Here is a 10922-nt window from a genome sequence, read left to right on the forward strand (position 1 = left end):
ATAAAGGGGTGTGGTGATGAAGTGCTTGACAACAACTGAAAAATAATAGGTTATTGTCATCTTTAAGTATCACCTAATACCTCCTATAAAGCTCATTTATAGAGCGATTTTGGGAGAGATTATCACGAGGGGACTTTACAGAAATGACAGAACATAACTGACCCCCCCCCCCCCCCCAAAAAAAAAAAATAAAAAATAGATGTGTAATTTGAAATGAAAATGTGTCGTCTGAGCCGTTCTCTTCCCCGAGATTGGGCAGGGTTAAAAGTTGTACTTCAGACAGCCACTAGAGGGCATCTGATAAAGTGAGTTCACTTTTTACCCACTGTAATCCAGTCCACCTGTATATACAATCTTGCATTAACCACAGTGCAGCGTCTTCCTTAGAACAAGGAAACGCCTCAGTCCACTTGGAAAACCTGTATACAATCACTAGCAGATACTTCAACTGACCACAAGGTGGCATGTGCGTAAAGTCTATCTGTAGTCACTGAAAGGGTTATTCAGGAGCCAGCAAAGCATCATGTTTGGCTTGTGTTTTACCCTGGTTGCTTCTAGCACAGGTTAAACAGCTATCTAGGAAGAGTTTTATAGTTTTACATGTTTCAGGTATACAAAACTGTTTTTGAATGTTAGCTGTCACCCCCCTTTGTGCGATATGTGAAATTCTGTGAAAAGGACGCACAAGAAATAGTAAAACAGATATAGGAAGGGCGATATGCCCCTCCGGGTCACGGATTAGACCATTTTTATCAAGACTACATCCTTGATCAGCCCAATGAGAGCAGTCCTGTCATGTACCCTGAGTCTGTAAGAAACGCAGATCGATATCAGTAGGCACCGAGCAATGAGAAAACATGGAGACAGCTTCACATGTCGACGATACAGTGTATGGGCATGAGGGGGCATTAACAGCTGCCCAAAATGCAACCTCATCCGCCAAGGCGTTGCCAGTGGCCGTGTCAAATCCAGAGATCGTGTCCTGACCCCTGACCTTTTCGACAGTCAGCCGAGCTGGTAGTGTACATGCAGACAAAAGTGCAGACACTAGTCCTGAATTAGAAATAGGCTTACCATCCGAGGTGCAGCACCCCCTGGAGTGCCAAATCTTACCGAAGTTATGAGCAACCCCAAACGCATGACAGGAATCAGTATACATGGTGACAACCTGATCCCAGGATAGATGACAGGCCCTGGTCAATGCCATCAGTTCAGCTGGTGAGCAGACCTGTAAGGGCAGACAGAATATCCACAGGGAAATTCCGAGTCAGACAGTGTAAAACATGAGGCATCTACAAAAATGTGATAGCCGCCTTCGAGCGGCGTGCTAGCGAGATCAGAGTGCATGCTCAATGACTCAAGGATAGCCTCCATTCAGTCGTGGGGCACAGAGTAAGCAGAATGATTTAGTGATGTCAAAAGCGATTGTAACAGACTAGCAGATGAACTCAGGGTTGTGTGTGATTTAATGGTTCTGAGTGGCACAGAGGATGGCCTCAAAGCCTGAATGTTACTGTGCCATCATGTGCTGTGTCTGAATGTTATTCAGAATAGTAATAACTTGATGTGAAGTGTGAAGAACCATGGTATGAGACAGTGCCAATTTCTCAGCGTCAGTGACTAGCAGGGCCGAGGCAGCCCTGGTGCGTAAGCAGGCCGGCATGCTTGAACGACTGAATCAAAAGTTTTGGAAAGGTAGGCCACAGGGCCATAACTGCCACCATGCTCCTGACCCAGGATGCCCACAGCTGAGGAGCCGTTTTCAGAAATGTAAAGGTGGAAGGGCAGATTATAATTCAGCAGGCCAAGCGCTGAAGCAGAGCACAAGCCCGATTTCAGAGTCCTAAATGATGCATGGTTTCAGTCCAGACCAACGTATCAGGACAGTCTTTTCCACAGCCCTGCCTGTGGACTTTATAATGAAAGGAACAATCCAGCACCCATTAACCGGACCCAGGAAACTCAACATGTGTTGCTAGGCTGGCCCATCACGTCTGTAAACATAGAGATATTTGGTCTGGAATGGATCGTCATTTTGCCCTGTTCAAAAGAGAGAGAGAGATTCATTTTAAACATTAAATCATGACCCAACAGGTTCAATGGAGAACCAGGAATAACTACAAACCAATGCATCAAAAAAAACTGAGGGGTCCTCTGGACTTCTAACAGACAAAGAGTCCATTTTAGGACAGTTCACAGGGACCCCCAAAATTCCCACAGAACTAACGGATGAACCAGAAACTGGACCAGTGTAACAGTGCGAGCTAAAGGATGAATAGGTGGCACCGGAGTCCACCAAAAATGAATAAAAACAATTATCGATCAGCAGATCAATAACGGGAAGTGAACAAAAATCACCAGGGGTGACCAAGGACGTTTGGGAATAGGCAAAAGATGGAGCTCGCTGCTGTGGAGAGCACGCGGGGTGCAAGTTTGAGTGTATACTGTACAGGACATCACATAATCCCATATGTCATCAACCAGGGACTCCCACCAATACTTCCTCAGCAATAACTGCTAGTATGTGTAAGCCCCAGATGTCCACTACACAATGAAGTATGTGCCCATCTCACAGGGTCACCTCTCAGGACTGTGGGTACATATTGTCTCCCTGGGGGTGACAAAAAGGAAAAGACGGATCTGGTTGATCTGGTTTAATCTCCCGAAAGCCTCCTCAGCCTATGTATTTCATCTTAGTCTCCTGTTAGCCTGCCCCTTGAGAAGATTGGTTAAGGGTGAAGCTATTGTGCCAAAATTCCTGATAAAGCTTCTATAAAAATTAGCAAACTGCAGGAACCTTTGTAACTCCTTAATGCTTACAGGTACTGGCCAGTCTACAACAGCAGTAAGCTTGTCAGGATCCATTGAGATATTTCCCAGAGAAATAGCACAGCCTAAGAAGGTTAGGGGTGTCCAATGGAACTTACATTTCTTAGCCTTGGCATAAAGGTTGTGTTGGGCTAGAACAGCAGCCACATGTTGCAGATGTGGTAAATCTACATATTGTCGATATACACAATAAGGAATCTGTCTATCATATCATGAAACATCTCATCCATGAACACCTGGAATACAGGACTATTGGCCAGGTCATACGGCAGTACCAGATACTCTGTGTGCAGCACACTTTCATCAGTCACAACCACAAGGGCTTCTGAGGCTATGGAGTCTGAAGGTCTCATCCTGCATTATGGAGCTCAGTCCTGTTTGGAATATCAATCCGTATGTTGTACTCTACACCAACCATGTGTGGACTAGATTCATTTGCAAAATTTTTAACAGCCAGAGGGGATCCCTTACTAAATATAAGCAATGTGTCTTAAAACAGCTTTGCTCTCATTTAACAACAAATAATAAGCATTAAATAACATGCTCTTGCTGACCTTTGACCTGCCTGTGGTTGTTCTTGTTCTCATGTTATGCTCTAATTAAGCATGAACTTGAGTAGCATTCTAATGTAACAAAGTTAACATGCCTTATGCAAAGCACCTACCTCAGCGCTGGCTGTAATCAGACCTGATGATGTGAATTGTAGGTCTCTGAAGTGTAGTCAGATTTCTCTCTGTGATTGAGTAATTGCTCTCCCTTGCACTTACTTGCTAATTGCTTGCACTTTTCCTGAGCCAGTAGTACACAGCCAGCATCCTTCACCTGTTCACATTAGTAAATACAATCAGAACTTGCTCATTCATGTTTGCTCACCTTATTCAGATAGAAGAGAGAGCCTGAAAGCAAGGACTCTGGATATTGTTTCATCAGAATAAGTAGACAGTGAGGAGTAAGGAAGAGACTTAATAAAGGAAACTTTCATGCTCTCACACACAGAAAGGACAAACTGACCAGGCTCCACTATAATATTAACATGTGTACAGTCAAGAAACTTAAGCCATAATTAAACTCATAGATTCTATGGCACCTCTTTGCAGTGTTGGTAAGTAATAGCCACTGCTAGTCAGCTTGCCCTAGAGAGTTCATCTCAAGCTTTCGCTTGTATGAAATGAAGTTTCCATGATTTCTTCATCTTAATAACTTTTCAAAACCCAAATTCCCAGCCGTCTTAGTATTAGTTTGAAAGAGGCTGATCTGTTTCAGACAAAAACGCACCAATGTAAGTTGGCTGGTGGGTGCAGAGAGCCAGGTTTATGTGGAGACCAAAAATGTCTCCTCATGTCATAACTGTCTGATGCCATTACCCGAAACCCAATACAGGAACTTATAGCCGGGGTAGGGAAGAGGAACCCAAAGAGAAGGTTGAAGGTGCTGAAATGTCTTTTGTCCACCCTGTGCCCCCTTAACTTTTGATGAATGGCTTCAAATGCTTTCTGTAAAGTGAGACGCCCACCTGACTCGGGTATGGTGGGGGCCGGCTGGGGACATTTTGTGAAATCTGGTTCAGATCAGCAGGTGCTGGTGTTGAGGAGTGTTGGATCTACCATCTGCACAAAAGCACACCCCACTGTCTTCGCTGCCCCCTGATCACAGAACCAGGTGGCATCTGAAGGCAGCTGGCAAACAAGCCCAATTTTGACAGATGCCCAAGATCCACTGAGCATGCTGCAGTCTAGGAGATACTCGGACTGACATATTTTCCCTTGTGCCATAGTGTTGCTGTAACCAGTAGTCAGAACAAATGCAAGAGCCATAAGTGGCTCTGATTAGCAAATAATAACAATTACCAAATAACACAGAAAACATCACTCACTTGCCAATTTGTAGGAACAACCAGTGCATCTTGTAAATGCACTGGAGTCTCAGCACTTTAATCTGTTTTATTAATAATAATTTTTGCTAGTTATACAATTTCACATTATATCTGAAATATCAAATTGGATTGTAGTTACCTGGCTTAAATCAACTTCTGAGCTCTCCTTAAAGGAAAATAACACAAGTTGTTTTTTTCTGCATTTGTGGTCCCAGTTTGAGAGGAGCAACAGACTGCACTGCAACATTTTCATTAGAAACTTTTGCCATTTTCTCCCATACTGGTCAAAAGCATATGACCTGACTAGTTAGTGTGGGCGGTTTTAACATACTGAAAAAAAATTCCATTTCTCAACAAACAGGAACATGAAATGAAGTACAATGACATTATTAATGCTTATACCATAACAATTATAACACATATACAGTTATAGACGCAAACGCGCTAGATAGTTGTCTGTGAGCCAGGAGATTTCTGTGTGGTTATAAAGAGGAGCAGGAGAAACACAGCAGGCTACACTGCTGTCAGCTTCAGCTATAGTGGGCATGACCTGTAAAACACAAGATGGACTGTATGAGTGTGGATGTGTATTATACATTGATGCTAATGAAGAAACCATAGAGTGTACAAATACAAACCCTTCCACAGTTTGCATCATTAAAAAAAAATAAAAAACAAAAAACTGTTCTACAGTGAATACATTTCACCTGGTTCAGATATTCTTATTCTGTTTTCCATTGTGTTAATTTGGCTAATATTCCTTTGTCAACAGCAGTAATTCAACTCAAGTTTGTGGAATATTCTAGGACCCCCACACAGATCACAGATGGTTCACAAACACTGAACACCTGGTACATTCATGATGCAAACTTGGATTAAGCAAATTCAGTTTAATTCAGTTCAGTAGTTATTTGTCTAATACTTTTACAATAGACATTGTCACAAAACAGCATTACAGAAATTCAGTTCCAGACCCCTCAGTAACAAGCCAGAAGTGAAAAGGGACAGACTAAATCTCCCTGAGTTGATAGGAGGATGAATCCTGACGAGGCGAGAGACTCGCAAGAGGAAGTCGTTCTCCTCTGGGATGCAGCTGAAAGGGGGCTTTTGATGTGAAAATGACAAAAGTAGGATGAAGTGTGATTGGCCTGAGGGTACACAAGGGTGAGGAAACACTGATTTAACCGAGCATAGTTCGTTAAATTAAACTCTCAACACTGATTGTTGTACTCTGCCATGGTGGATATGTTCAGTATAAGGACAGAACATTGCTGTGCTGTGAGATCGGATATTATCTGAAGTATAATTATTCAAAATGGAGTCTATAGGTGTAGTGAGGACCTCAAGAGAGCTCAATGATGGGAAGAAACTGTTCCTGAGCCAAGTGTTCTGGAACTGATACTCCTGTATCTGTAGGAGGTTATACAGAGTGTCGCTTGGGTGGGAGGGGTCCCCAGTGATGCTATACACAGTGCTGATTATTATTATTATTATTATTAAGCTACATTTATTCAGTTCCTTTCTCAAACTCAAGGACACTTTACAGTCAGATATCACAGACTGTCAATGGTAGGTAGCTGTGTCCCAATGACTTCATACCTTCCTCTTCTGTCATTAAGATCGCATGTGTGCTCACTGGGAATGAAACCCATGACCTTGGTGTTGTATCAGATACCAGCTACAGGACCACAATATTCATATTCATTTTTTAAAACATATTTTATTCATATATGCTGATTTATTTGTGTAAGGTGGGCTTGAACCCAGGTCAGCTGGGTGATGACACCATCTGCCTACTGGGTGAACAGTTAGATCTTGGATCAGGTAAAACAAAAGGAAAAAAACTAAACACCACACCGAGCGTGGAAAAAGGGAGAACAAAGGATGCCACGGGAAGAAATGGCAACCCTGATGCACTGAGGAAAACCAAACTAAAACTTCCCACTGCCTTCTGCCAGTATGTCCTATTAGTTTGGGGGTCTATATGCATTCTAATTTTGCATCAATTGTATTTATAAAATTGGGTTTACTGCTCCTTTAATATTCTATAGTGACGTACTTACCCGGGGAATATCCTGTTTATTCTCATGGCTTCTACTTCTCTTTGTATCTCTTCATGATCTGTTAATCTGTTAATCTCCAAGGCCTCAGGTATGGACAGATTGTTGCACTTCTCAGTTACATTTATCACACCTTTCTGCATTTATGATATCTGGCTGACTTTCTGTGTTGCCTTTATCTTGGCCTCTAAGTATCACTGATACTGTAGCATATATCAGCTGGTTGGTCTCAGTGATGGTCACAGTAGTGGTTGTCTGTAGTGCTGCATTCACCTCTTCCAGCAGCCTCTCAGAAGCCTTCTTGGTCTTGGTAGTCTGCTACGACCTATGTCAAGGTTAGCCTTGATCTCAGGTCAGCAGCTCAGGTCAGCAGGAGGTGTTGAGCTTAATGCATAGGTTCATTGGCTCTTGGTTCCCAAAACTGGTGTGTGTAGATGATGATGATATCATTTCTCCTCTAACCTGGCTCCACCTTGCCATAGCATTTGTGTTGTACCTTGTCAATTTCTAGTTGTGACAGCAGTTGCTGCTTTTAGATGTTAGAACACTGAGTTAGTAGTTGTTTCGGTGTTAGTCTAGATGTTTTGAAGCATCCATAGTTCCCACATTCTCTGCATATTCCCTGTCGCACTCAGCTCGCTTGTATAGCAGCATTCCAACAGTCCTCTGTTCTCCACTCTTGTTCATGAGTGTCTTGTATTGATTCCAGTAACCCACTTTTTATCAGATTGCCCTGTTCCCCCAACATCTGACACAGACCTTGTTGACCTGGGTGACATCCGAGCCAGTATGACTCTCTTATGCTCATCTCTCATTGTTATTGAGGTAGGCGGACAGCAATAAGGAACTTGCCTAAGGGACCACACTGCAGATGCCCTGGTCAAGGCGTCAAACCTCTGGCTGGCTAGCTCTGTGGATTACACCACTGACTTCAGTAGAGGCAGTCAGGATTTTAAATCACAATATATATCTACATATTTTTTAGTGAAATCTTACTTGCACTATACTTTGGCTATAACCAGTGAATTTTTAACAAAAAGGATGGCCAAAAAAGTAGTCAATCTATGTCAATCTATGTGTACATTAGAATGCCGTCATGTAATCAGGTTCCCTGGAAGTAAGAAGCTTAAGATATGGCCATGGATTTAATGTAATGCATCTTAGTGTTAATACATTTTCTTTACCTGTGAATGATTGACTATTTAATATGCAAGAAAAAGTAACAAAAATGTTCATAATCAGTATTGTGATTTTGGTTGAACCCTTTCTTTACTTCAGTCCAAAGCAGCTTAGTTTCTCAGCTCATGCTATAGCTCATTGTGTATGTCAGCGCTCAGATTGGGTCATGTTTATATATTATACTTACAGAATGCAGATATTGCTAAAGCAAGACAGCATATGGCAAAGACACATTCAGATGGCAGAAGAATCACTCTCAGATCCATCAGTGTGCGTTCACCATTTCCTAATGATTGAAAGAGAAACAGCGATCACTAGGACTTTCTTTAATGGAGATTTTGTGATTGTAGAACATGCACTCCTCAACCGATAAAACACAATTATGTAAAAATATGATCATATCTTCATGTAAATGCTGCTATGAACAGACTGATACATGTACCAAAGGTATTCTGGTCTATTAATGTGAAGCTGCAATTTACTATAATATAAGAAAGTATATGTCTGTATAACAATAATAATAATAATAATAATAATAATAATAATAATAATAATAATAATAAGAAGAAGAAGAAGAAGAAGAAGAAGAAAAATAATAATAAAATATAATACATGTCTAAGATTACAAATCAACACTACTTTAAACAGTTATGAACTGTAATTCAAAGAGTAAAGCAACATTTTGTTTAATTTTCATAGGTTACATAAAAGTGCCATTTATACATACACACAATTATACTAATTAGTAAAGGAATCAATTTAAAATGCAGAGCTCACTCACGTGTTTTCAGGATCAGTTCTGCTATTAATGAGATGGAGTTCACACAAATGAGCCTGACTGCCCCAAGCATGTATACAATTATATATAATTGACCTGTAATATCATGCAAAAGAAAAAAATTATTAAGATCTAATTTTCTGAAGAAACTGCTGACTTGCTAAAATAATTAATCACACAATAGTTAATCACACAATCGATGAGTTAAACACACACATGAGGTTTAGTTTTTAGCTCAACAGTGAAACTGCTGAAGTTGTATGTCTCCTGATGTCTCCTGATCAGTCCTGACCATCAGGCTATTGTTACAGACAGAGCAGCATATTTCTGAAACCTTGTAGAAACAAATAAGATTTTATTTAATGCACTTTGAACCACTATAATGAAAACATTATAATGGACACTCTATAAGGTCATTTATAAGGTCACACTATAAGGTGCGTGTGTGTGTGTGTGTGTGTGTGTGTGTGTGTGTGTGTGTGTGTGTGTGTGTGTGTGTGTGTGTATAAATTATTATCATACACGATATACATTACTCTGCAAAGGTTGTAGGCACCCATGAAATTACATGGCAATAAGTGTTCCTTTGCAGGTAAAACAATAATATAAGAACAATATAACAATAACATATAACAATAACAATATAATATAACAATAACAGCAACAACAATAATAATAAATATCTTGGGCATGATGTTAAACTGCATCCAACAATGAATACACAAACAAGAATAAACCCATGCCACATTGCATAGGTAAACAAGAGTCACGTACTCCAGTGACTGCTGAACAAGCTGTAGTAGAAAAATCAGCTATTGATTGTCCCGGTCCTCATGTAGTTACCTAATCAAGCCTCAATCTCAAGATGATCTATATTTTATGGCATCATCTGCGCAGGCAAAGTCCACCATATGGCTAGTAAATCAACAAGACTAAAGTGGGCTATGTAGGAGTACTACTACGCTGTTGAGAACAAGTTTGTTTACCACAAGGAGATGGATCAATAAAAAGAAGCTCCAGCTGCTGATGTCTGATGACAGAGTCCCACACCTGAAACCATAGCTATGCTAGAGAATGTCAGAAACAGCATCTGTAATTACCATTGCAGTCCCCTCGGAAGGTGGCTCAAGACCTGATATCGGACCAAGAACAAGCAGCAAGCTGCATGATACCGTCTCATTAGCCATAACCATTAGCTTAACAAACCGCGCCTTACAAAGGCAATTTGTGAGCAAATAGCAGCTGTGAATCAAGTTCAAGTTCAAGTTCAAGTTCAAGTTTGGTTTATTTGTCACATACATAGTCATACACAGTATAACTCACAGTGAAATGGTTGAGAGTGCTCTGTCTGAAAAAGAAAACGGGTGCATAGAGTAATATATATATCAGGCCCTCTTTGATATCCAAGAACGACTAAGTTAACCTCACCTCACCAAGTCAAAAAACTGATGTAAGCAACAGCTACCGTCAATGCCAGAGACTAAAAAGAAATACTACCAGGAACTCAAATGTCAGAAGAAGTCCTCATAGAACCACAAGCAAAAGAGTGAGTAAAGGAATTCTGGCATGGAATCCTGGAAGACAGCATTGCCCACAACATATAGCAATGTGTAATAAATGTCTAAAATCACCATTTGTACAATCGTTTACTGAGTAAAAGTGTCTCTCATTCTAATTTCACAATATCTTAGAGGGCCTAAAATGTGACTGAACAATGACTTTTATATATATATATATATATATATATATATATATATATATATATATATATATATATATATATATATATATATATATAAAGCTTCATGGAGTATCAATATGTCAAGCTTCATGTGTGCAAGAAAAAATGTGCATTAAAACAACTATAACCAAAAAACTGCAAAAAACAAAAAAGTCTCAAATGCACAGAACCGTATTTAATATGGCGAAAAACATATGCATTCATCACCAGTTTACTTTCACACAAAAAAACAAAGTAAATATTTACTAAAGGACTGTAAATTGTGTCAAACACAAGTCATGACTATTGTTTTATAACATTGTAAAATAACATTAATTTAGCCATTGATCTCTGTAATTTTCATATTCTTCTTCAACAAAGTAATCAAACCCCTAAAGGCTCTAAACTTCTGCAGCAGTTATCTTTTTGCACAACATTTTAGCTAGCTAACTAGATCTCAAATCAGCGAGGAAGGAAATGTTT

At 40.1% G+C, this 10922-nt stretch overlaps 1 long non-coding RNA gene across 1 annotated transcript; it reads right to left on the reverse strand.

Annotated features, from left to right (window-relative positions):
* Nucleotides 1-1139: 1139 nt before the first annotated feature.
* Nucleotides 1140-8812, reverse strand: LOC145651375 (uncharacterized). Its single transcript, XR_014117288.1, has 3 exons — nt 8723-8812; nt 8129-8227; nt 1140-1228 (listed from the first exon to the last, which is right to left on the reverse strand). It is a non-coding gene; the product is annotated as an uncharacterized LOC145651375 (long non-coding RNA).
* Nucleotides 8813-10922: the final 2110 nt, after the last annotated feature.

Source organism: Electrophorus electricus, chromosome 15, assembly GCF_041902795.1.
Source record: "Electrophorus electricus isolate QZ-2024a chromosome 15, ASM4190279v1, whole genome shotgun sequence".
In the NCBI taxonomy this organism is placed as follows: domain Eukaryota; kingdom Metazoa; phylum Chordata; class Actinopteri; order Gymnotiformes; family Gymnotidae; genus Electrophorus; species Electrophorus electricus.